The sequence below is a fragment of the Dendrobates tinctorius genome, unplaced genomic scaffold (genome assembly GCF_039654945.1).
Source record: "Dendrobates tinctorius isolate UK_male_01 unplaced genomic scaffold, ASM3965494v1 ptg000004l, whole genome shotgun sequence".
Classification (NCBI taxonomy): domain Eukaryota; kingdom Metazoa; phylum Chordata; class Amphibia; order Anura; family Dendrobatidae; genus Dendrobates; species Dendrobates tinctorius.
In genome coordinates this window covers 14280248-14307584 of record NW_027361672.1, presented here as the reverse complement: position 1 = coordinate 14307584, position 27337 = coordinate 14280248, and the positions used below count along the sequence as shown (strand labels likewise).

At 43.7% G+C, this 27337-nt stretch overlaps 1 protein-coding gene across 1 annotated transcript in view; it reads left to right on the top strand.

Moving 5' to 3' along the window:
* Positions 1 to 27337, top strand: part of KCNG2 (potassium voltage-gated channel modifier subfamily G member 2) — a 393620-nt gene that overhangs the window by 151639 nt on the left and 214644 nt on the right. The gene's annotated exons all lie outside the window — the stretch shown is intronic.

Sequence of the window (27337 nt, the reverse complement as noted above, 5' to 3'; positions counted from 1 at the left end):
CTGCTTGCTTCACAGGATCCCCAGCATCACGCTCCTGTGCAGGCAGACTTATCTGCCCTGTTGCGGGCAGAGCAAAGTACTGCAGTGCCCAGGTGCCGGGAAAGGTCAGATAGGCCCAGCGCATGCGCACTGCAGTACTTTGTTTTGCCCTCAACAAGGCAGAGAAGTACGCCTGCTTAGGAGCACATTTCTGGGGAGCCATGAAGCAAGCAGGAGGGTGGCATCACAAGAAGATTGGAGGCACCGGACCAGGACCTGCAACACCCATTGGACCAGACTGCCCCCCCCAGGTGAGTATAATAACACTTATTTTTCTTTCAGGTTGGATCGGGGACTTATCTACAGCATTATGGAATGTTGTAGATAAGCCCTGAGAGGTGATGGCCGCATCTTATATCAGACAAACCTGGTGACAAGTTCCCTTTAAGGACAGCACCAAATCTTCTAGGCATGGAATAAACAAGTTGGTGACATATTGCTACATCTATCTTTTTTATTCTCCAAGAACTAGCTCATTTAGAGCCTGGATGCTGGATGGAGAGTGACAACTTGTAGAAAAAAGGTAGAAATGTTACAGCTTCCAACTTGTTCCAAAATTTATTGATTAAAATATAATGAAAAAAGTCATGATAAAACAGTTCACTAGAGTTGAGCGACTTTTGTTTTTTTAGGGTCGAGTTTCATTTCGTGAAACCCGACTTTTCCAAAAGTCGGGTCGAGCAAGATCGGCCGATTATAGGGAAAAGTCGGGGTCGTCCCGAAACACGAAACCCAATGTAAGTCAATGGGGAATAAAAGTCGGCAGTGAGAGGAGGACAGGAAACACACCTACAGTGCCCATTTGAATGCCAAAAGCATCAATTCTTCTTACTTAAGCTTGTCAACCTTAATTAACTTCATAATACAAGTTACGCACTGAAAAATGGGGGTTATTTGGCTAAAGTTGTGGGGGGGTAGGGCTGGCTCCAGGTTTTCATGTGCCCTGGGCGAAAGAGCGCCCCTTTAACACATACCACAACTCATCATGCTCCGATACGGCAGAGAAATAGCGGTATAGTACAATGAAAAATACTTCACTTTTTACATCTCATGACGAGGCCCATCTATTTCTCCATACAGAATCATTGGTCCCATATAATGTTTGAAACAGTATATGATGAGCTCCACATAATGCTACAGTATATGTTGGTCCCCATGGATGAAGCTCCACTGTCTTATGGGCCCAAATAATGCTCCAAACATAATGGGCCCCATTTCTAATGCTCTAGTGTATAATGGGCCCTGTAAATGCTGCTCCAGTGTCTGATGTCCACCTTTGGAATGTTCCAGTGTACGGTGGGCCCCATCTATCATTCTCCAGAGTATAGTGCTCCCCAAAAATTGCTGTCCCAACATTGAAAACAATCAAATAAGTCTCCTCGCTAGGGAATCCCTGTACTAGTCTGGACTCCTCGTCGTCCCCATCTTCCATCTCACTGCACAGTATTTCAACCTTGCAAGTGCTGTGATCCTGAGCAAGCAGGGGGGGCCCACTCGTTGGCGACGGCACTGGCACAGGGCCCCTGATAGTATGGTGGTGTGTCTGATGGCGGGTGGGCCGAACCTGCACTTTCATCTGCAGCTTCCTCTTTGTCACGTGTAAGATGGAACTGTATATGGGAAGGGTAACCTGAGTTTCATCAGGGTCAGATTCAGGCCGTGTAGCGTGCGAGGGGAATGTAGTGGTCTGGGTCAATGTACCAGCAGATTCATCGAGCAGTGGCTGGGCATCAGTGCACTTGTGTCGCCCCCAGGAGTACGGTCACCACAGTGGCATTACCTTCCTCCTAGGGAGTGTGATGTCATGCTTGGGAGCAACGAAGGATCTCTCTAGCAGGTTAACTGATTGGGCGGCGTTATTCCCACGAGTCATGACCCTCCAAACAGCGTTCATGAAGGCAAAGTGTTTGTTTTACGTGGGCAGTATGGTTGCAAAGCTGAACCTTAAAGGAATGTCCAGAAGGGCACCACCAGGAGTGGAGCCTACGGATAAATTCGACTCCACCTGGGAAACCTCAACCATGCCAGCTACAGAAAAGATGCACACATTGCAAGCTTAATTCCGTTAACGAACGAGACTCCGTCATGCCCCGCGGTCCGAGTCCGGCTTACTAGAGGGACACGTGAGGCTCTGGCACATGAGATTGGCCAATAACTGGTGTGTCATGCCCTTACATGTCCGTGGCTGCATGTGCGCTACACTGAAAAGGCCAGCGTTTGTCGCTTACAGGTGCAGATAACCCGCTGAACAACGTTAGTGATGGGGATCACTGATTACAATTATTACCCGCGAACGATGATTTCCCAGTAAGTGCAGGTCAACCGCAGGTCCGGAATTAGGCCTAACCGTCATTCCTGAAAAAATGAAAAACTTACGTGTGCAAACCACAGGTGCTGTAGCTTGCTTAACAGCTCGCCAGCCGTTCTCACGCCCAGTATGGATTACACGTGATTGCACAAAGGTGAGAAAGGGTACCGTATCCCCGGATAACATGTATGGATAGCGTACACATTCAAAATATATGTCTATACATCAGGAGGCAGGCTCAGACGGTGTCAGGCACAGTATGGATTTGACGGCCCAGACTACACAGCGGAGGAGCAGGGAGAGGTAAAGATTGCAAATGCTGGGACCCTGCCCAAGCAAGGGGGGCCCACTCGGCGTCGGTACTGGCACTGGGCCCCTCATAGTATGGCGGTGTGTCTGACGGCGGGTGTGCACCACCACCGTCAGAGACACATGATTGCACTATGAGGGACCCAGTGCCCGCGCCCAAGAGTCGGCCTACCCACCTGTCCAGGGCAATGGCACTTGCACGGTGTCGTGCGCTAGGTGGTGACCCCGGCCATGGGGGGGGAGGCAGCACAGTTAGGGAGTTTTAGAAAGTGGCATATGTTGATGTTGGACATTTAGCTGATGCAAAAGGCGAAATAGGTCAAGTCCCAGGAAGAGGTGGACCAAAGCAAGCCATTTTTCTGTCACCATATGTGTCATCAGGGGAAGGTGGGACAAAATCCTTGGAAACCCATGCATGGTTCATTTTAATGAAGGTTAGATCATCCACATTTTGGGTTGACAGATGGGTCCTTTTTTCTGTCAGGATTGATCCAGCTGCACTGAAGACTCTTTCCGATAGCACACTTGCAGCTGGGCAAGCGAGCTCCTGTAAGGCATATTGTGCCAATTCAGGCCAGGTGTCCAGTTTAGCGGCCCAATAGTCAAAGGGGAATGACCTGTGTGGGAGAACATCGATATGGGAGGAAAAGTAGTTTGTAACCATAGTTGACAACTGCTGTCTCCTGTCACTTTCCATCGATGCAGTATTACCAGTTGTGTGAGCGGTACTTGAAAAATCAGTCCACAACATTGTCCTGAAACCCCTGTCTCCAACGCCACTTCTGCTGTGTGCACCATGAACACCTCTGCCAAGCTGCCCCCGGCCCGTACGGCTCGTGTGAGAACCATCACCGCTGCTGTGTGCTGGGAATGCCTCAAGCAACCGATTTACCAGAGTTGCTTGTTTATTAGCCAATATTAGGTCAAGGTTCTCCTGTGGCATGATGTTTTGTAATTTGCCTTTATAGTGTGGATCCAGGATGCTGGCCAACCAGTAGTCGTCATCGTTCATCATTTTGGCAATGCGGGGGTCCCTTTTTAGGATCTGCAAGGCATAATCTGACATGTGGGCCAATGTTCCCGGTGTCAATGATGCACTGCGAGTGCTGGTTGGAGGAGCACTTTCTGGCAAATCCACATCCCTCCAGTCACGCACAAACCCTGTACCAGACCTTGCCACGCCAACATTTTCACTTGCCCCACGAGATGCATCCTCCTCCCCTAAGTAATCATCCCCATCATCATCCTCCTCTTCTTCCTCCACCTCGTCCAGGAGAGGTCCCTGAGCAGACAATGGCTGAATGTCATCAAGGATTCCCTCCTCGTCAACATTAGCTGCAGACGCCTGCTCCTTAAGGTGCGTCAAAGTTTGCATGAGCAGACGCATAAGTGGGATGCTCATGCTTAGGATGGCGTCGTCTGCGCTTACCAGCCGTGTGCATTCCTCAAAACACTGAAGGACTTTACAGAGGTCTTTCAGCTTCGACCACTGCACACCTGTCAACTCCATGTCTGCTCTCAAAGTGCCTGGCCGTGTATCCTCCCACAAATGCATTATGGCCTGCCTCTGCTCGCACAGCCGCTCCACCATGTGCAGGGTGGAGTTCCACCTTGTTGCAATGTCGATAATGCGGTGGTTGGGAAGGTGGAGCAATCGCTGCAGCTTCTGCATACGAACGGAGTGTACAGGCGACCGGCGGATGTGCGCGCACAGTCTTTGCACCTTCTGGAGCAGGGCTGTTAACTCCGGATAATTTTTGAGGAAGCACTGCACCACCAGGTTCAAGGTGTGAGCCAAGCAAGGTATGTGGCTGAGTTTTGAAAGGGCTATGGCTGCCACAAAATTACGCCCGTTATCACTAACTACCTTGCCTGCCTCAAGATGTACACTGCCCAGCCATGACTCAGTTTGTCGCTTCAAGTACTCGGCCAGCACCTCGGTGGTGTGTCTGTCGCCCAAACACATCATCTGCAACACAGCCTGCTGACGCTTTCCACTAGCTGCTCGATAGGGGGACACCTCGTGTGCAACAGTGGCAGCTGCAGATGGAGTGCTCGTACGACTGCGCTCTGTGGACGAGCTTTCGCTTCTGGAGGAGGAGGAGGAGGGTGGAACGCCTACAGCCAACTGTTTCCTATACCGTGGGCTAGGCAGCACTGTCCCACCACATCTGTCCCCTGTGGACCCTGCATCCACCACATTAACCCAGTGCGCAGTGATGGACACGTAACGGCCCTGGCCATGCCGACTGGACCATGCATCAGTTGTGAGGTGCACCTTTCCACTCACTGACTGCTTGAGTGCATGGACAATGCGGTCTTTTACATGATGGTGGAGGGCTGGGATGGCTTTGAGAGAGAAGTGGCGACTGGGTAGGTCATAGCGTGGTACTGCATAGGCCATGAGTTCGCGGAAAGCTGCGCTTTCCACCAACCGATAGGGCATCATCTCAAACGAGATTAGTTTGGCAATGTGGGCGTTCAAACCCAGTGTATGCGGATGAGAGACTGAGTACTTTCTTGACCTACTCATAGTGTCTGGGAGGGTGAGCTGGACTTGAGAGCTGCATATGGTGGAAGTAGCGGTGGACAGGGCGGACTGAGAGAGGGTTGATGATGGTGATGGAGTTGGTGTTCTTTCTGATGGCCTAGATTCAGTATTTCGTTGATATAACAGTGGGATTCCCTGACTGCTTTGGCCTTGCAACGACACCTCAACATTTGCTGCTGTGCTAACCGGTGGGCTTACAGTGGGGGAAACAATGTAGCGTTGCTGACTACCTTCTTTGTGATCAGTTGCACATGTGGCACTTGAGGTTTGGTGTTGTGTCCATGCTTGCAAGTGCATGGTGGTTAAATGTCTAAGCATGCAACTGGTATTCAAATTTTTCAGATTTTTCCCTCGGCTAAAGGTCTTTGCGCACTTCTTACAGATAACCTTGGCCTGATCATGAGGATTTTGTTCAAAAAAGTGCCACACTGCACTCTTCCTACTTTGGCAGACATTTTGCGGCCTAGCATGCTGTGATCTTTTGACCCTCAGGACCAGCTGTCCAGCAACTCTTTTGATTTTTGGAACCTGTCTTTGGAGTGCTCCGGGCCTGCCAGATAACAGCTGTTGCGATGTCGATGTCTGCTGTGGATGCTCCTCATCTGAGCTATTGGAAGCAGCACCCTCTTCCCCCAGTGGATGCCAATCTGGGTCAACAACTGGGTCATCCATCACCTCCTCTTCAATGTCATGTGCACCTTCCTCTGTGTCACCGTGTATGGTGGTATAGTGTGCGGGAAGGGGCACCTGCGTCTCATCAGGGTCAGAATCTGGCTCTGTACACTGCGAGGACAATGTAGTGCTCTGAGTGAATGTACCAGCAGAATCATCTATCAGCGGCTGTGCATCAGTGCACTCCATGTCAGATTCATCTTGGCCTGGGTAATTCACCATTTCACTTGATAATCCAGGCATGGTATGTGAAAACAGCTCCATGGAGTAATCAGTAGTATGGCCTGCGTCATCCTTCAATCTTGGTTGGGGTGAAGGACACAAGGAAAGGTGTGGTTCATGAACATGAGCCTCCAATGACGACTCAGTGCTTTTACTTTTTACAACTTCAGAAGAGGAGGCGATAGAGCTGGAGGCTTAGTCAGCAATGTAAGACAAAACTTTTTCCTGATGCTCTGGCTTTAAAAGCGGTTTGCCAACTCCTAGAAAACTAAGCCTTCGAAGCCTTATGGAGCCAGACGATGACGCAGGCTCAACACCTCCTGCATTCGGTCCTATTTTGCTCTTGCCACTACCATCAGATCCACCACCAACACCATCATTACCAGCTGCCAACCCCCGCCCAATTCCACTGCCTCTTCCACCAGCCTTCCTCATTTTTTGTAGAAATCATAGAATCATAGAATCGTAGAGTTGGAAGGGACCTCCTGGGCCATCTGGTCCAACCCCCTGCTCAAAGCAGGATTCGCTAAATCATCCCAGTCAGATGTCTGTCCAGCCTCTGTTTGAAGACTTCCATTGAAGGAGAACTCACCACTTCTCGTGGCAGCCTGTTCCACTCATTGATCACTCTAACTGTCAAAAAGTTTTTTCTAATATCTAATCTGTGTCTCTTCCCATTCAGTTTCATCCCATTGCTTCTAGTCTTTCCTTGTGCAAATGAGAATAAAGTTGATCCTTCTACAATGTGACAGCCCTTTAGATATTTGTAGACAGCTATTAAGTCTCCTCTCAGTCTTCTCTTTTGCAAACTAAACATTCCCAAATCCTGCAACCTTTCCTCATAAGACAGGGTTTGCAGACCGGTCACCATTCTGGTCGCTCTTTTCTGAACTTGCTCCAGTTTGTTGATGTCTTTTTTAAAATGTGGTGCCCAAAACTGGACACAATATTCCAGATGAGGTCTGACCAAAGAGGAGTAGAGGGAAATAATGACTTCACGTGATCTAGACTGTATGCTTCTGTTAATACATCCTAGAATTGCATTTGCCTTTTTTGCTGCTGCATCACACTGTTGACTCATTCAGTCTGTGATCTATTAGTATACCCAAGTCTTTTTCACATGTGCTGTCACTTAGCCCTATTCCTCCCATTCTATATATGCTTTTTTCATTTTTATTGCCCAGATGTAGTACTTTGCATTTCTCCCTGTTAAAAACCATTCTGTTAGTTGCTGCCCACTTCTCCAGTTTATTTAAATCTTTTTGAATCCTCTCTCTCTCTTCTCTAGTATTAGCTATCCCTCCTAGCTTTGTGTCATCAGCAAATTTAATCAGTTTACCCTCAATTCCTTCATCTAAATCGTTGATAAAGATGTTGAACAATACAGGGCCCAGGACAGAGCCCTGTGGTACCCCACTTGAGACATTCTTCCAACTGGATGTACAGCCATTTACGACCACTCTTTGGGTCCGATCACTAAGCCAGTTATGAATCCACCTAACAGTTGCCTTGTCCATTCCATACTTAGTCATTTTTTCAATAAGGATTGTATGAGAGACTTTGTCAAATGCTTTGCTGAAGTCAAGATATACTATATCTACAGCATTTCCTTGATCCACCCAATCAGTGATACCGTCATAGAAGGAAATTAAGTTAGTCTGACATGACTTATTAGTTACAAACCCATGCTGACTCTGTTTAATCACTTCATTCTTATCCAGGTATTGACATACATGTTGTTTAATAATTTGTTCAAAGATCTTTCCTGGTATAGAAGTCAGACTCACCGGCCTATAGTTGCCTGGGTCCACCTTCTTCCCCTTTTTGAAGATAGGAACAACATTTGCTCTTCTCCAGTCTTCTGGCACTTCTCCTGTTCTCCAAGAATTTTCAAATATTATGGAGAGGGGTTCAAAAATTTCTTCTGCTATCTCCTTCAGTACTCTGGGGTGTAATTCATCTGGACCTGGAGACTTGAATTCATTTAGGTTAGCTAAGTGTTTCCTCACTATCTTTCTGTTTATAGATATCCTGGATTCTTCTATTCCCTTAATAGGACAGTGAAGAACAGTTGATGTTGCATTTCCTTTCTGAGAGAAAACAGATGCAAAATAGGAATTTAAAAGTTCAGCCTTCTCAACATCCTGTCTTACCATTTCATCATTTTCATCCTGTAAAAATCCTATAGCATCTTTGACTTTTCTTTTACTTTTGACATATCCCCAAAATCCTTTATTATTGCTTTTGACATCTCTTGCAAGCCTCAGTTCATTTTCAGCTTTAGCTAATCTGATTTGTGCCCTGCAGGTTCTGCAGACAGCATTATATTCTTCTTTAGATATGCCTCCCTCTTTCCATTTTATAAACATTTTTTTCTTCCTTTTTAGCATGTGCTTAAGTTCTGTGTTCATCCATCCTGGTTTCCTTAAATGCTTCCTATTCTTCCCTCTTTTCGGAATTGTTAACAACTGTGCTTTGAGAATTTCATTTTTCAAGATTTCCCATCCTTCCTGGACATTTTTGTCTTTAAGGATATCCAGCCATTGGATCCCTCCAATTCTCTTTCTGAATCCCTTAAAATCTGCCTTTCTGAAATCTAACCTTGACGTCTGAGTCTTCACAGGTCTTCCACCTCTAGTAATCCAAAATTCTAAAATAGCATGGTCGCTACCTCCTAGGGTCCCAGCCACTTTTACCTCCTCAACCATTTCCTCCCTGTTTATAAGGATTAGATCCAAGGTAGCAGTTCCCCTTGTTTTCTCCCTTACCTTTTGGAAGATAAAGTTGTCAGCAAGAGAGGATAAGAATTTCCTTGACCTGTTAGTTTTGCCTGAGAGAGATTCCCAACAAATGTCTGGATAGTTGAAATCTCCCATGACAACTATGTCATATTTTTTGGAGAACTTGGCCATCTGATGCATAAAGAGTTCATCTATATCTTCGGCTTGCACAGGCGGCCTGTAGTAAATGCCTACAATGGTGTCCTTTCCATTGTTCTGTCCTTGTATTCTTACCCAAACAGTTTCCACAGAACTCCCAGTCTCTGAAGCTTCAATCTCTGTGCAGATATACGCGTTTCGAACATACAATGCGACACCCCCTCCTCGTTTATCAAGTCTATTTCTTGCAAATAAGTTGTATCCTTCTAGTCTTGTATTCCAATCATGTGTATTGTCCCACCAAGTTTCAGTGATTCCAATTACATCATATTTCTGTTCCTGTGTTAGTAGTTCCAATTCTCCTTGTTTGTTGCCCATGCTTTGTGCATTAGTATAGAAACATTTTAGTTTGTGATTGGTTTCTCTTTCTCCATTATTTTTATTAATTAGATTCTTTCGTCTTTGTTCTTCCTTTCCACTTCTAATAGCAGAGTTCTCAATAGCATTTGTCAGGTGTATGGCTTTTTCTGGTCTTTTGCTTCCCTTCCCATGTTGTTCTAGTTTAAAGCTCTCCTTACAAGTGTAGCAAGGCGACTTCCAAATACATGCTTTCCAGTCTTCGTAAGGTGCACCCCATCTCTAGCAAGTAGTCCATCGTATAAGTAGTTCACTCCGTGATCCAGAAATCCAAATAGTTGCTGACGGCACCATCGACGTAGCCAGTTGTTCACCTGCAGAATCTTATTCCACCTCCTTGTTCCATGGCCATCCACTGGGAGGATGGAAGAGAAGACCACCTGCGCTCCCAGTTCTTTCACTTTCTTGCCTAAGTCTTCAAAGTCTCTGCAGATGGTTTCCAGGTCGTTTCTTGCGGTGTCATTTGTCCCCACATGTAGTAGCAGGAATGGGTAGTCATCTGTAGGTCTGAAGAGTCCTGATATCCTGTCAGACACATCTTTAATTTTTGCACCTGGAAGACAGCACATTTCTCTTGTAGTTATATCCGGTCTGCAGATAGCGGCCTCTGTTCCTCTCAGCAGGGAATCCCCCATGACCACCACTCTCCGTTTCTTCTTCACAACATTTTTCTTTCTCCATCCAGGAGGACTCTGAGGGCGTACAAGGTTGCTGTTTGTTGGCAAAGTCTTATCCTGATGTATTTCTTCATCGTTTTCCTGCGTGAGAGCCTGGTACTGGTTCCTGAGCAGTATGGGTGCTGACTGCCTCCTGATCCTCCTGCTTCTCTGGGTCACATGTCTCCATTCCTCTGTTTCTTCAGGTGCACTTCGAATTTCTTCTCTTTCTGTAACATGAAGAGATAATTCTGCTCTGTCCAAGAACTCTTCACCTTCCTTAATGATCTTCAACGTAGCTAACCTCTCTTCGAGATTTTGCAACTTTTCCTCCAACAGGGACACAAGCTTGCATTTGTGGCATGTGAAGTTTGGCTTTTCCACTGGTAAATCTGTGAACATGTAGCAAGAAATGCAGCTCACCAAATGGCTCCTGGCCTCTTCCATCTTGAGATTTCTTAAAAACGATGAAAGATGAGCCAAATTTCGCTGCAACGGCCAAAACCCAGTGATCGTTGAGCTCGCGGAGACTCTTCACTTATCCCAGAAGGCACTGGGAATATGCAAATGATCTCCTCAAGACTCTTCCCCTGGTTTTCCGATTTCCTCTTTTCAGCTGCAACGGCCAAAACCCAGTGATCGTTGAGCTCGCGGAGACTCTTCACTTATCCCAGAAGGCACTGGGAATATGCAAATGATCTCCTCAAGACTCTTCCCCTGGTTTTCCGATTTCCTCTTTTCAGCTGCAACGGCCAAAACCCAGTGATCGTTGAGCTCGCGGAGACTCTTCACTTATCCCAGAAGGCACTGGGAATATGCAAATGATCTCCTCAAGACTCTTCCCCTGGTTTTCCGATTTCCTCTTTTCAGCTGCAACGGCCAAAACCCAGTGATCGTTGAGCTCGCGGAGACTCTTCACTTATCCCAGAAGGCACTGGGAATATGCAAATGATCTCCTCAAGACTCTTCCCCTGGTTTTCCGATTTCCTCTTTTCAGCTGCAATGGCCAAAACCCAGTGATCGTTGAGCTCGCGGAGACTCTTCACTTATCCCAGAAGGCACTGGGAATATGCAAATGATCTCCTCAAGACTCTTCCCCTGGTTTTCCGATTTCCTCTTTTCAGCTGCAACGGCCAAAACCCAGTGATCGTTGAGCTCGCTGAGACTCTTTACTTATCCCAGAAGGCACTGGGAATATGCAAATAATCTCCTCAAGACTCTTCCCCTGGTTTTCCGATTTCCTCTTTTCAGCTGCAACGGCCAAAACCCAGTGATCGTTGAGCTCGCGGAGACTCTTCACTTATCCCAGAAGGCACTGGGAATATGCAAATGATCTCCTCAAGACTCTTCCCCTGGTTTTCCAATTTCCTCTTTTCAGCTGCAACGGCCAAAACCCAGTGATCGTTGAGCTCGCGGAGACTCTTCACTTATCCCAGAAGGCACTGGGAATATGCAAATGATCTCCTCAAGACTCTTCCCCTGGTTTTCCGATTTCCTCTTTTCAGCTGCAACGGCCAAAACCCAGTGATCGTTGAGCTCGCGGAGACTCTTCACTTATCCCAGAAGGCACTGGGAATATGCAAATGATCTCCTCAAGACTCTTCCCCTGGTTTTCTGATTTCCTCTTTTCAGCTGCAACGGCCAAAACCCAGTGATCGTTGAGCTCGCGGAGACTCTTCACTTATCCCAGAAGGCACTGGGAATATGCAAATGATCTCCTCAAGACTCTTCCCCTGGTTTTCCGATTTCCTCTTTTCAGCTGCAACGGCCAAAACCCAGTGATCGTTGAGCTCGCGGAGACTCTTCACTTATCCCAGAAGGCACTGGGAATATGCAAATGATCTCCTCAAGACTCTTCCCCTGGTTTTCCGATTTCCTCTTTTCAGCTGCAACGGCCAAAACCCAGTGATCGTTGAGCTCGCGGAGACTCTTCACTTATCCCAGAAGGCACTGGGAATATGCAAATGATCTCCTCAAGACTCTTCCCCTGGTTTTGTAGACAATGTATGACAAAATCCAACAAACTATATAGTAATGTAAAACAAGGTACAAGGTGTCTATAGGACAGGGGAGATTTTGAATTTCTGCACACACTTGTGGACACTGCACACTTATGGATTGTGTGAGGCCCACTGAATATCAGAGCGCTATGTCACAGGCTCGATGGCACAGGTGTGAAAAAAGTGACTACAGGATAAGGGAGATTTTGAATTTCTGCACACACTAGTGGACACTGGACACTTTTGGATTGTGTGAGGCCCACTGAATATCACAGCACTATGTCACAGGCTCGATGGCACAGGTGTGAAAAAAGTGACTACAGGATAAGGGAGATTTTGAATTTCTGCACACACTAGTGGACACTGGACACTTTTGGATTGTGTGAGGCCCACTGAATATCACAGCGCTATGTCACAGGCTCGATGGCACAGGTGTGAAAAAAGTGACTACAGGATAAGGGAGATTTTGAATTTCTGCACACACTAGTGGACACTGGACACTTTTGGATTGTGTGAGGCCCACTGAATATCAGAGCGCTATGTCACAGGCAGAAATTGGCTAGTGTATCACAAACTTTGGGTGTATGTAGAATTGGGCAGAATAGGAATCTCCCTAGAGTGTAGGTCTGTAAGAACGGAACAAGTCCTCCACTTATCGTTCCACAGTGACACACAGATAGCTTCACTGTGGCCGTGATAACAGCCGTTACACAGTACTGAGAGGAGCGTGCACGTACACGGCTGTCCGGTGTACGTAAAATTGTCAAGCTCCGTGTTTTTTAAGTATACGGACTGACACACGCTGTCTCTCTATAGTTTTGAATGTGATCAAACAGCAAATATATTTAACTGTTTGAAAGCTAGACAAAACTAGTAGGTGCAGGTCTGTAAGAACGGAACATGTCCTCGACTTATTCTCACAGAGTGACACACAGATAGCTTCACTGTGGCTGTGATAACAGCCGTTACACTGTACTGAGAGGAGCGTGCACGTACACGGCTGTCCGGTGTACGTAAAATTGTCAAGCTCTGTGTTTTTTAAGTATACGGACTGACACACGCTGTCTCTCTATAGTTTTGAACGTGATCAAACAGCAAATATATTTAACTGTTTGAAAGCTAGACAAAACTAGTAGGTGCAGGTCTGTAAGAACGGAACATGTCCTCGGCTTATTCTCACAGAGTGACACACAGCTTCACTGTGGCTGTGATAACAGCCGTTACACGGTACTGTGTGAGGAGCGTACACCGCTGTATGGTGTGAAAAAATGCACGCTCAGTACCTCAGCAGGACAAAAAAAAAAATTGGGATTGCTTTTAAAAAAGCAGTTTGCAGAGCAGTGGGTAAACAGCAATGCAGCTGTCAGGAAGCCTTAGAAGGCAGCCTAACAACCAACACCGCTGATCCACCACAATATAGCCTCCCCTTGCACTGCACACACAGTGACTGGTGTGTTGTACAGGCAAAATCGCTAGCATCAGAAGCAGTTTTTTTTTCTTCTTCCCTGCCTAACGCTCTCCCTACAGAATCAGCAGCAGCAACCTCTCCCTATGCTAAGATCGGCAGAAGTAAAAGATGGCGGTCGGCGTGCACGCCCTTTTATAACCCCTGTGACGCCCACCAAAGCAAGCCAAACACTTGCATGCCCTTCTGAAAGATGGTGGTGACCCCTGCCTATGTCACCACGTTGCCCACAGTGTCCGTGGATCCTGATTGGCTGAAAAAGAGTGCAAAACAAACTTTTGAAACGCGACTTTGGCGCGTAAGTCACCGACCTCGTGGCCGACCTCATCCTAGGGTTGGGTTTCGTTTCATGAAACCCGACTTTTGAAATTTTTCGACCCGTTTCGCTCAACTCTACAGTTCACATGTACAAAGGTAGCAACAATGCGTTTCAAACACAGTAGAAGTGTCCTTTCTCAAAGCTACATGTCAATGAAAACATGTTGATATTATATAAAAACCAACCAATGAGAAACAACAATGAACACATGTGACCAAGTAAAATAATTAAAACAAAACAGTATTGTAACAAAGAAATAGACTTTGACAAACATGAGACAAATATAAAATATATAAGGTGGACACTAATAATAATACATAATTTCCCTGCGGGCATTAAGTCCTGCAGGGAAGCAAGTCCTGCAGGGAAGCAAGTCCCAAGACGAAAAATCCAATAGGCTTCTCGTTTCATCAATGATATCACTGCCCCTTGGTAATGTGGTCAGTCTCTCTATACCAGTAACCTTCAGTGTTGCGGTATTTCTCTGATGATCGGAGACAAAATGCTTGGAAGCAAAAGACATTGTGATAAGAGCTGCTCAAAGACACAATATCGGTGATGTGTTCCGAAATCCTGATTTTTAAATTACTTGTGGTACACCCTACATAACTAAGATTGCAACTAGTGCAACTAATCAGATATACCACATTCTTGGAGCTGAAATTAATATATTCATGTATTTTATATTGACTAAAATTATCGCTATCCAAAAACATGAGTTGTGAGAGAATATGCACATGTTCTACATCGTGCACTGCCACAATTATAAAAACCTGGATGATGTAACCAGGTTCTATATTTCTTTGTAGGATTATAGAAACTAGGAGAGATTTTATTGCCTGTGGTGAGAGTTTTTTTTAGCCACAATATGATAACCGAAGGAAAGTATAGAGGATAAAATGTCATCCTCATATAATATAGGAAGATGCCTCTGAATAATAGATTTTATTGCCCCAAATTGTGGGCTGTATTGAATAGATAAGACCGGTTTTCGATCAGAAACATTTTTGGTAAATGTTCTGGATGTGAGTGAGTCACATCGTTTCTTTTTCCACACAATCTGAATAACTCTACCCAAAGTCCAATTTTAGTAACCTCTCTTCTTTAATTAATCACAATATGCCTGAATTTCATTATCAAGTAAAGAAGAATTGTTACAATTTCTCGCAATTTGAGTCAATTCACCCACCGGGACAGATCTAATTGTATGACGTGGGTGGCTACTGGTTGCATGCAAAATGCTATTACCCGATAAAGGTTTTAAATAAGTGGAAGTAATAATAAATGAACCCACAATACCTTTTAATGTTAAATCCAAAAATGATATGTTAGAGGAGTCAAAATTACAAGTGAACCACAAATTAAATTGGTTTGAATTCAAATATGTTACAATATCAGGTATGGCAGATACATCACCAGTCCAGATGAGGAGTGTGTCATCGATGAATCTGCCATACCAGAATATGCAAGAAAAAAATGGATTGTCAACAGAATAGAACAACTTTTCTTCCCAGTAGGACATTACTAAATTAGCAACAGAGTGAGAATGCTTACTGCCCATTGGAGTTAGAAATTCTGATCAAAACAAAAATAGTTATGATTGATTCAAAAGTGCAAAATTTGTATGGCAAATTGACAGAGATCAGCAGTGTGATTGCTATATTTTTGAAGATGAAATTCAACAGCTGTAATGGACAAATCTTGAGGTATCGAAGTATATAATGCAATTACATCACAACTCGCCCAACAGAAATCATCACGCCATGTAATACTAGAAAATTGTTCTAAAACATCTTTGGTGTCCTTTAAAAATCCCAGTGTGCGACCGTAATAGTCTACCCCTTGACTAAGATGTTCAGTAATTGACCCAATTCCAGATATAATAGGGCGCATTGACGGTGGGGAAATCCCTTTGTGAACTTTGGGTAAAGCATGCATAATAGGCAGGATGGGATTATCGACTTTAAGATAATCAGATTGAGATTTTGTTATTACCCCCAGTGAAAAACCCTCATCAATCAGCTTAAATGTTTCTGTCTGATAATGGTGTGTAGGATCACTCTTCTACTTTATATATGTAGTGTTCTGTAATAAAGAGTTAATTTGATCTCTATAAGTAATGGTATCCATAACTACAACCAAACCACCCTTATCAGCGATTTTGAGTTATTTCAGACATATTTTTGATTTCATGAATCGCTTAATATTGCTGATTTGTCAATTTGCCATACAAGTTGTACACTTTCTAATGAATCATAACTATTTTTGTTTTGATCAGAAGTTCTATCTCTAATGTAGGGGAGTCTCAATTGGCGGTAAGCATTCTCCGTGCTTCCACACACCACAATCTGCTTCAGGTGAGCTGGTTACTCTTTACCATTTGCTAGTGACAACGTGTCTCTTCAGAATTCCCCATAGGTGTTGCGGTTGGCTCAGATCAGACATACTTGACCACTCAATGTCACAGTGTTCTTCCTCAGAAATGCAACAGGGATATTAGTTGTGTGTTTTGGATCATTATCCTGTTGGAAAAGTGCACATCTACCATGGGCACGGAGTGATGGTGGCATCTCTTTCAATATAGAACAGGGCAGCGGCTGACATACTGCCGGCGCAACTGCATCAGGGCCCAGAGGTGAAGGGGGCCCTGCAGGTAGGAGCGTACTACCCATAGCGGCAGAGTTTGCAGCCGCTATGGGTCCACTCAGTCAAAATTGTGAGCGAGAGTGAAAGGGGCTCTCAATCCCTCCCTTAATCATGTCGATAGGATACCCATAGCCGGGAAGAGAGCGGAGTGCAGGAGTTCAAAAAGGGGGCGTGTCATGTAGGGCCAATGAATGCTTTCTTCACCAGAGTAATGAGAGCACTCACTGGCTGACGTCTCTGTCCACTTGCATGGCGTGTCCCAATGGTGAGTGCTCACCTGTAGTCAGGGGACCCCGGCCGTACAGCACACAGGGGAAAGCAGTGAAGGAAGAGCAGGACTTACAGGGGGTATTCTGATCCCTCAACTATTCTTTTCCAAGCAGCATCTCAGAGAAGAGGTCAGAGGAGGAGGCTCACTGCACAGGACAGCACGGCAGCAGCAGGGGCTGATATCAGTCCTCTCTGCTCTGTTTCCCCATCCACCCACAGTGGGGTCTGCAGCCTACTCCACCTGATCTCTGCACTATGTGGCCGACCTCCTCCAGGGCTCATCTGAACACCTGATACCGCAAATTAGTGCATGTATGTATGTGTGTGTGCATCTGTGTACTGTATGTACAGTATGTGTGTGTATCTATGTGTATGTTTCTATGTGTGTATCTGTGTATACATGTATGGTATATGTGTGTGTATGTATAGTATATTTATATGACTGTGTGTGTATGCTTGTACAGTTATGTCTGTGTATGTATGCACTGTATATGTGTGTATCTGTGTATGTGCAATATATTTGTATGTATATATGATATAGATGCATGTATGTTTGTATGTGTGTGTATATGTATGTGTGTGTGTGTGTATATATATATATATATATGTATGTATATGTATATATCTACAGTCATATGTAAAAGTTTGGGCACCCCTATTAATGTTAACCTTTTTTCTTCATAACAATTTTGGTTTTTGCAACAGCTATTTCAGTTTCATATATCTAATAACTGATGGACTCAGTTATATTTCTGGATACAAATGAGGTTTATTGTACTAACAGACAATGTGCAATCTGCATTTTAACAAAATTTGACCGGTGCAAAAATATGGGCACCCTTATCATTTTCTTGATTTGAACATTCCTAACTACTTTTTACTGACTTCCTGAAGCACTAAATTGGTTTTGTAACCTCATTGAGCTTTGAACTTTATAGCCAGGTGTATCAAATCATGAGAAAAGGTATTTAAGGTGGACACTTGCAAGTAGTTCTCCTATTTGATTCTCCTATGAAGAGTGGCATCATGGGCTCCTCAAAACAACTCTCAAATGATCTGAAAACAAAGATTATTCAACATAGCTTTTCAGGGGAAGGATACAAAAAGTTGTCTCAGAGATTTAACCTGTCAGTTTCCACTGTGAGGAACATAGTAAGGAAATGGAAGAACACAGGTACAGTTCTTGTTAAGCCCAGAAGTGGCAGGCCAAGAAAAATATCAGAAAGGCAGAGAAGAAGAATGGTGAGAACAGTCAAGGACAATCCACAGACCACCTCCAAAGACCTGCAGCATCATCTTGCTGCAGATGGTGTCACTGTGCATCGGTCAACAATACAGCGCACTTTGCACAAGGAGAAGCTGTATGGGAGAGTGATGCGAAAGAAGACGTTTCTGCAAGCACGCCACAAACAGAGTCGCCTGAGGTATGCAAAAGAACATTTGGACAAGCCAGTTACATTTTGGAAGAAGGTCCTGTGGACTGATGAAACAAAGATTGAGTTGTTTGGTCATACAAAAAGGCGTTATGCATGGAGGCTAAAAAACACACCATTCCAAGACAAACACTTGCTACCCACAGTAAAATTTGGTGGAGGTTCCATCATGCTTTGCGGCTGTGTGGCCAATGCCGGCACCGGGAATCTTGGTAAAGTTGAGGGTCGCATGGATTCAACTCGGTATCAGCAGATTCTTGACAATAATGTGCAAGAATCAGTGATGAAGTTGAAGTTACGCAGAGGATGGATATTTCAGCAAGACAATGATCCAAAACACCGCTCCAAATCTATTCAGGCATTCATGCAGAGGAACAATTACAATGTTCTGGAATGGCCATCCCAGTCCCCAGACCTGAATATCATTGAACATCTGTGGGATGATTTGAAGCGGGCTGTCCATGCTCGGCGACCATCAAACTTAACTGAACTGGAATTGTTTTGTAAACAGGAATGGTCACAAATACCTTCATCCAGGATCCAGGAACTCATTAATAGCTATAGGAAGTGACTAGAGGCTGTTATTTTTGCAAAAGGAGGATCTACGAAATATTAATGTCACTTTTATGTTGAGGTGCCCATACTTTTACACCGGTCAAATTTTGTTAAAATGCAGATTGCACATTTTCTGTTAGTACAATAAACCTCATTTGAATCCAGAAATATAACTGAGTCCATCAGTTATTAGATATATGAAACTGAAATAGCTGTTGCAAAAACCAAAATTGTTATAAAGAAAAAAGGTTAACATTAATAGGGGTGCCCAAACTTTAACATATGACTGTACATGGTCTCCTCATCCCCATTGTGGTATACATCATCCCCTTATTCCAATCCTGGTATGCATGGCCCCCATCCCCATACTGGTATGCATGGCCCCCATCCTGATATACATAGTCCCCATCAGAAAAACATTTTTTAAAAAATAAACTATTCCACTTACCTTCCCTGTGCTCCCTCGCAGCATTCTGTTCTGATGCCAGCAGCTGATTTCAGCTTGTAAGCAGCCCATGGCAGTGACATTATGCGCTACTTGCAAGCCAACGTCATGTGCCAGAATACTCACTACTCCCCACACCCAGGACTATTGGCAAGTGGAGCAGTGAATATTCATCTTCTTTAATAGCAGCCACACTGTTAGCCACAGCTGCTGGCTTCCTCCAGCGGCAGGGCGATCACGCATGTCCGCTACTAAAGAGAATCAATATTCACTGTTCTCCACTCCCATGAGTGTGGGGAGCAGTGAACATTCATTCTCTTTAATAGCGGCTCTGCAAGGAGATTTTATTGGTATAAAGCAGGTTTGGTAGGATTACAGGCCTACTATTTTAATACAGTTCAGTTCATATTACTTCTCAAAAAGCACAAGTACTATGTGTTTCTGAGAACTTATCTTTTTTTTTTTCCTTTGGCAGTTACCAGTCATATAACACTTGCTGTAGGGTTCATACTTTGGAAAAGTTAAATATTACTGCGATTCAAGTCACCATTCCACAAAGTTTTCTCTGAAACACATTTAACATATTGGTCAACACTCCGATATGTCTTTTCAGAGAAAAAGATGACACAGCACAGCAGGTACATCCAGACTATAAGACGCACCCTTCATTTTCCTCCAAATTTTGGGAAGAAAAAGGTTTGTCTTATAGTCCGAAAAATACAATAATTGTTCATGAAATTAGGAAACTGAATGAAAGCTTTCAAGTAAAAGATTTCTATGATGTCATCCCTATAATATGTGATGCAATACAAATGACGCATTAAGTCGGACTGGAATTTATAATTAATTTATTTACTCCAAATACAACTAAATCATTGTAAAACACACACGGCCCAGAAGAAGAATATTCCACGACATGGTGAGGTCTTGCAGGTAAGTTTCCATATTACAAAGCCAGGAAAGGAGTTGTCTCTAAAGCTGGGTAACTGGTATTTTATCATTGCAGGTAACTCATAGTATCACCTGTACCCGGTACCTCAACCACATTCGTGCTGGGGACTTGCTTCATATATGGCATGAAGATGAGCCAGTACTCAGCGTACTTGCTGATAGGTGGAGATGTTTTGTTAGGCTGGTGTCTGATGATGGCGATGATGATAATGACAACTGCGGTAATTCTGCCTAACAAGGTCCTGTCTTAACAACAGGTGGGATTTTTCACAGTTGTTTAGGGCACATGTAGAAGACGTCTTCCTCACATTGTTGGGTGGTGATGAAATTGGTAATTTTGCAGGCGAAATAGAACACGAAGAGCTGCTTCCACGTCACGGTTCATGCAGGCCACATCACTGAGGACTTCCAGGAATTCGATCTTCTTTCTGTTGTATTCTTCTCGGTGCCTCTTTACTTTATCTCTATGTTTCTGGTTATTAATGAGGCTTTTCAGCTTCATCAAAATATATTCAGAAGAAATGTCAGCGGCTGACCCAAGGATAAACCTTTCTAGCCAGAACATTTTTTTATCCAAAATATAATCCAATAAACGCAGTCAGTTGTAAGATCCAACCAACAAAATCACTCGCTGTGCAGAAAGTGACTGAAGAACCTTGGTGGCAAAGAACCTTGAGAACTCGCAGTAGTGACATCACAATGCAGTGACATCAAAGAGCCAGCAACCAAATACAGACAAATCTGATAATTTAGTAAATATAGAAACTTACTTTACCCTAACCATATATTATAACTTTCTATAATTTGTTACTCACCCGATTCTATCTAAAAAGATCAATGATAGTCACAGTTTCTAGCCACCATAGCAATGTTCTTCAATAATAGTCCTCAATAGCCACCAGGTCATGTTTTCCTTGGTATTGCGCAGCTGATGGAATTATTGCGTGTGCAGATGAACAGATATCACCTGTGCAATACTAAGGAAATCTTGAAAACATGACCTGTTGGTGGCTCTTGAGGACCGGAGTTGGAGAACCCTGCACCATAGGATGGTAATTAAAGATGACCTGTCACCAAGTCATGTTGCCAGTTTTGCTCACATTTTGTTCCTGTTGATCAACTGACTAATGAGTTTTTCATTTATTTGTTTATTTTTAAATCCACCATACAGTTACAGTTACCTACAGACCTTTCTTAAAGTGCTCATTTTTATGATCTTTTCCAAGGGGGTGTGAGTCACAGGGTAATAATGCAGAGCAGCCCAAATTTACGTCCATAGAGATACCTGTGAGCTTGGTAAAGACTGTAAAAATCACCAACAAATAAAAAAGCCCAAAACTCGAACTGCATGGCAGAATTAAAAAAAGAACAAACAAAACCTGAATAATATAAGAATAATATAACAGTAAAGAATGGGCACTTATGACCTGGTTTCAGTTCAGAACAGCATGGCAGCGATTCCTCCGTACCTTCCAGTATGTTAAATCTTTTATCAAATGAACTTACAGTATATTAAAAATAAAGCGCCATACTTTACTTCAAATAAGAACAAGATATGGTGTTATATCTATGAAGTTACAGAAGGCTATAATGAAAAATCCTGTATAGGATTCATTATAACGCCTTATGCTAAAATAAAAAGGTTGGGATCTGCAGAGAGCCTGAGATGTCTATTAGTAACCAGAACAATGTTACATATTATTTGGGAATGTAGGGTGCTTTAAAATCACTGGCGATAAGTTTTAAAATTCATGAAAACCCTTATTGGTGCCCCAAGACTATTCCTATGACCTGCCAATTTCGGCTTGTGAATGAGCCTAACACAAGTACAGTCATATGTTAAAGTTTGGGCACCCCTTATTAATGTTAACCTTTTTTCTTTTATAACAATTTTGGTTTTTGCAACAGCTATTTCAGTTTCATATATCTAATAACTGATGGACTCAGTTATATTTCTGGATTCAAATGAGGTTTATTGTACTAACAGAAAATGTGCAATCTGCATTTTAACAAAATTTGACCTGTGTAAAAGTATGGGCACCTCAACATAAAAGTAACATTAATATTTCGTAGATCCTCCTTTTGCAAAAATAACAGCCTCTAGTCGCTTCCTGTAGCTATTAATGAGTTCCTGGATCCTGGATGAAGGTATTTGTGACCATTCCTGTTTACAAAACAATTCCAGTTCAGTTAAGTTTGATGGTCGCCGAGCATGGACAGCCCGCTTCAAATCATCCCACAGATGTTCAATGATATTCAGGTCTGGGGACTGGGATGGCCATTCCAGAACATTGTAATTGTTCCTCTGCATGAATGCCTGAGTAGATTTGGAGCGGTGTTTTGGATCATTGTCTTGCTGAAATATCCATCCTCTGCGTAACTTCAACTTCGTCACTGATTCTTGCACATTGTCAAGAATCTGCTGATACTGAGTTGAATCCATGCGACCCTCAACTTTAACAAGATTCCCGGTGCCGGCATTGGCCACACAGCCCCAAAGCATGATGGAACCTCCACCAAATTTTACTGTGGGTAACAAGTGTTTTTCTTGGAATGGTGTGTTTTTTAGCCTCCCTGCATAACGCCTTTTTGTATGACCAAACAACTCAATCTTTGTTTCATCAGTCCACAGGACCTTCTTCCAAAATGTAACTGGCTTGTCCAAATGTGCTTTTGCATTCCTCAGGTGACTGTTTGAGGCGTGCTTGCAGAAACGGCTTCTTTCGCATCACTCTCCCATGCAGCTTCTCCTTGTGCAAAGTGCGCTGTATTGTTGACCGATGCACAGTGATACCATCTGCAGCAAGATGATGCTGCAGGTCTTTGGAGGTGGTCTGTGGATTCTCCTTGACTGTTCTCACCATTCTCTGCCTTTCTGATATTTTTCTTGGCCTGCCACTTCTGGGCTTATCAAGAACTGTACCTGTGTTCTTCCATTTCCTTACTATGTTCCTCACAGTGGAAACTGACAGGTTAAATCTCTGAGACAACTTTTTGTATCTTTCCCCTGAAAAGCTATGTTGAGTAATCTTTGTTTTCAGATCATTTGAGAGTTGTTTTGAGGAGCCCATGATGCCACTCTTCATAGGAGAATCAAATAGGAGAACTACTTGCAAGTGGCCACCTTAAATACCTTTTCTCATGATTTGATACACCTGGCTATGAAGTTCAAAGCTCAATGAGGTTACAAAACCAATTTAGTGCTTCAGGAAGTCAGTAAAAAGTAGTTAGGAGTGTTCAAATCAAGAAAATTATAAGGGTGCCCATACTTTTGCACCGGTCAAATTTTGTTAAAATGCAGATTGCACATTTTCTGTTAGTACAATAAACCTCATTTGAATCCAGAAATATAACTGAGTCCATCAGTTATTAGATATATGAAACTGAAATAGCTGTTGCAAAAACCAAAATTGTTATAAAGAAAAAAGGTTAACATTAATAGAGGTGCCCAAACTTTTAGATATGACTGTATATGTACATGTGTGTACGGTATGTGTATACTATATGTGTATATAACTGTGTGTATGTTGTGATAAAACACTCCGGGATCACCTTTGCTGGGGTCAAAGGCCACATGGGTGTAGCATGAAACTCAGGTGCACAGCCGGGATTTGGTCATAACTGACGCTGGGTCAGGTTTATTTCAGGTGAAAGCAAAACATACAGGAAATAAAACATAAAACAAATCCTTGCCTGTGCGGCACTAACTAAACAGGGTCCATACTAACTACCAACTGGTGGGCTTCTCCCAGCCAGCCAAACCAGCATTACCGTAAGCACAGCTTTCACTCACAAGTGTCGCTCACACAGACATGCTCTCTGTGTTCCCCAGGCTGAGCAGCTAACACACCACCTGGCATCCTTTTATATCCGCTTCCCATTACTCAGTCACCAGGTGAGATACTGACCAGACTAGGTCACATAGGAAAGGTATCTGGGCGAGATATACCTGCCCTCATCCACTATTCCCCCATGATTCTCCCATATAACCCCCCTCTGCTCAGACCACTCCGGTCGATCAATGACATCCGCCAAACAGGGCGGCACATGTTAAGGAGCTGAAACTCCTAAACCCTTTATCCAATTTTAATGTGGATACCCTCAAATGAAAGCTGAAATTCTGAACTTCAACTGCATCTGAATTGTTTAGTTTAAAATTCATTGTGGTAATGTCTAGAACAAAAATTAGAAAAATGTTGTCTCTGTCCAAATATATATGGACCTAACTGTACCTGCCCTCATCCACTATTCCCCCATGATTTTCACAATGTATATACGGTATATGTGTGTATGTGTGGTATATCTTACCGCTGTCTCCAACATCATCTCCTCCCTCTATCTGAAACTGAACCTGTCAAAAACTGAACTCCTTGTGTTTCCTCCCTCTACTAACCTACCTATGCCTAACGTTGTCATTTCCCTGTGTGGTTCTACCATTACTCCCCAGCAGCATGCTCTCTATCTTGGGGTCATACTTGATTCAGAGCTTTCATTCACCCCCACATCCAATCACTGGCTCGCTCTTATCTGCACCTCAAAAACATTTCTAGAATTCGACCTTTTCTTACTCTCGACTCTGCAAAAACTTACTTTTTTTTATTCATTCTCGTCTGGACTATTGCAACTCTCTATAATCTGTCTCCCTCTTACCAAATTCTCCCTTCTCCAATCTCTCTTGAATGCTGCAGCCAGGATCATATTCCTCACCAACCGTTACACCGATGCCACTACCTTGTGTCAGTCTAAATTATACTGGTTACCCATCCACTCCAGAATTCAGTATAAACTTATTACCCTCACCCACAAAGCACTCCATGGCTCAGCACCACCCTACGTCTCCTCCCTCGTCACAGACTACTATTCTACCCGTGCTCTCCATTCTGCTAATGAGCTGAGATTAACATCCTCAATAATCACAACCTCCCACTCCCGTCTCCAAGACTTTTCACGTGCTGCGGCAATTTTTTGGAATGCACTACCCAGGTTAATTCGATTAATCCCCAATACCCAGTTTTAAGCCTGCACTAAAAATGCATTTCTTCAGACTGGCCTACGGCATCAACACAATAATCTAACTATCCCTGTGTTGCCCATTCAAAATTTTTACCATAGCCAGGTTCCTCGTATCATGTTCTTGTACACTTTATGCTTTTAACAACCCTCTGTGTCTGTACTGTTACATATTTAGGCTGATAACCAGTTCATGCAGCATTACATGAACACCCAATTTCTTACATTATGGCTGGTTCAAACAATGAAAGCTAATTGTTACCATCCACCTTTCATGTCTCCCCTATTTCCTCATAGATCGTAAGCTTACGCGCAGGTCCCTCACTCCTCTTGGTATCTGTTGTTCTATGTGTTTATTGTTATGCTGTAAAGTCTATGGTCTGTACAAGTCCCCCTCTAAAACGTAAAGTGCTGTGGAATATGTTGGCACTATAGAAATAAAATTGTTGTAATTATTTTATTATTCAGTGGGTACGGAAAGTAATCAGGACCCTTTAAATTTTTCACTCTTTATTTCATTGCAGCCATTTGGTAAATTCAAAAAAGTTTACCTTTTTTTTCTCTTTAATGTACACTCTGCACCACATCTCGACAGGAAAAAAAACAGAAATGTAGAAAGTTTTACAAATTTATTAAAATAGAAAAACTGAAATATCACATGGTTATAAGTATTCAGACTCTGCTCAGACACTCATAATTTAGTCACATTCTGTTCATTTCCTTGTGATCCTCCTTGAGATGGTTCTACTTCATTAGAGTCCAGCTGTGTTTAATTAAACTGATAGGACTTGATTTGTAAAGGCACACACCTATCTATATAAGACCTCACAGCTCACAGTGCATGTCAGTCCAAATGAGAATCATGAGGTCAAAGGAACTGGCCAAGGAGCTCAGAGACAGAATTGTAGCAAGGCACAGATCTGGCCAAGGTTACAAAAGAATTTCTGCAGTACTCAAGGATCCTAACAGTACAGTGGCCTCCATAATCCTTAAATGGAAGATGTTTGAGACCACCAGAAGTCTTCCTAGACCTGGCCATCCAGCCAAACTGAGTAATCATGGGAGAAAAGCCTTGGTGAAAGAGATAAAGAAGAACCCCAAGATCACTGTGGCAGAGCTCCACAGCTGCAGTAAGGAGATGGGAGAAAGTTCCACAAAGGCAACTATCACTGCAGCCCTCCACCAGTTGGGCCTTCATGGCAGAGAGGCCCAACGGAACCAGGGGAAGAGTCTTGAGGAGATCCTCTGCATATTCCCAGTGCCTTCTGGGATAAGTGAAGAGTCTCCGCGAGCTCAACGATCACTGGGTTTTGGCTGTTGCAGCTGAAAAGAGGACATTTTGGCTCATCTTTCATCGTTTTTAAGAAATCTCAATATGGAAGAGGCCAGGAGCCATTTGGTGAGCTGCATTTCTTGCTACATGTTCACAGATTTACCAGTGGAAAAGCCAAACTTCACATGCCACAAATGCAAGCTTGTGTCCCTGTTGGAGGAAAAGTTGCAAAGTCTCGAAGACAGGTTAGCTACGTTGAAGATCATTAAGGAAGGTGAAGAGTTCTTGGACAGCGCAGAATTATCTCTTCATGTTACAGAAAGAGAAGAAATTCGAAGTGCACCTGAAGAAACAGAGGAATGGAGACATGTGACCCAGAGAAGCAGGAGGATCAGGAGGCAGTCAGCACCCATACTGCTCAGGAACCAGTACCAGGCTCTCACGCAGGAAACCAATGAAGAAATACATCAGGATAAGACTTTGCCCACAAACAGCAACCTTGTACGCCTTCAGAGTCCTCCTGGATGGAGAAAGAAAAATGTTGTGAAGAAGAAACGGAGAGTGGTTGTCATGGGGGATTCCCTGTTGAGAGGAACAGAGGCCGCTATCTGCAGACCGGATATAACTTCAAGAGAAATGTGCTGTCTTCCAGGTGCAAAAATTAAAGATGTGTCTGACAGGATATCAGGACTCTTCAGATCTACAGATGACTACCCATTCCTGCTACTACATGTGGGGACAAATGACACCGCAAGAAACGACCTGGAAACCATCTGCAGAGACTTTGAAGACTTAGGCAAGAAAGTGAAAGAACTGGGAGCGCAGGTGGTCTTCTCTTCCATCCTCCCAGTGGATGGCCATGGAACAAGGAGGTGGAATAAGATTCTGCAGGTGAACAACTGGCTACGTCGATGGTG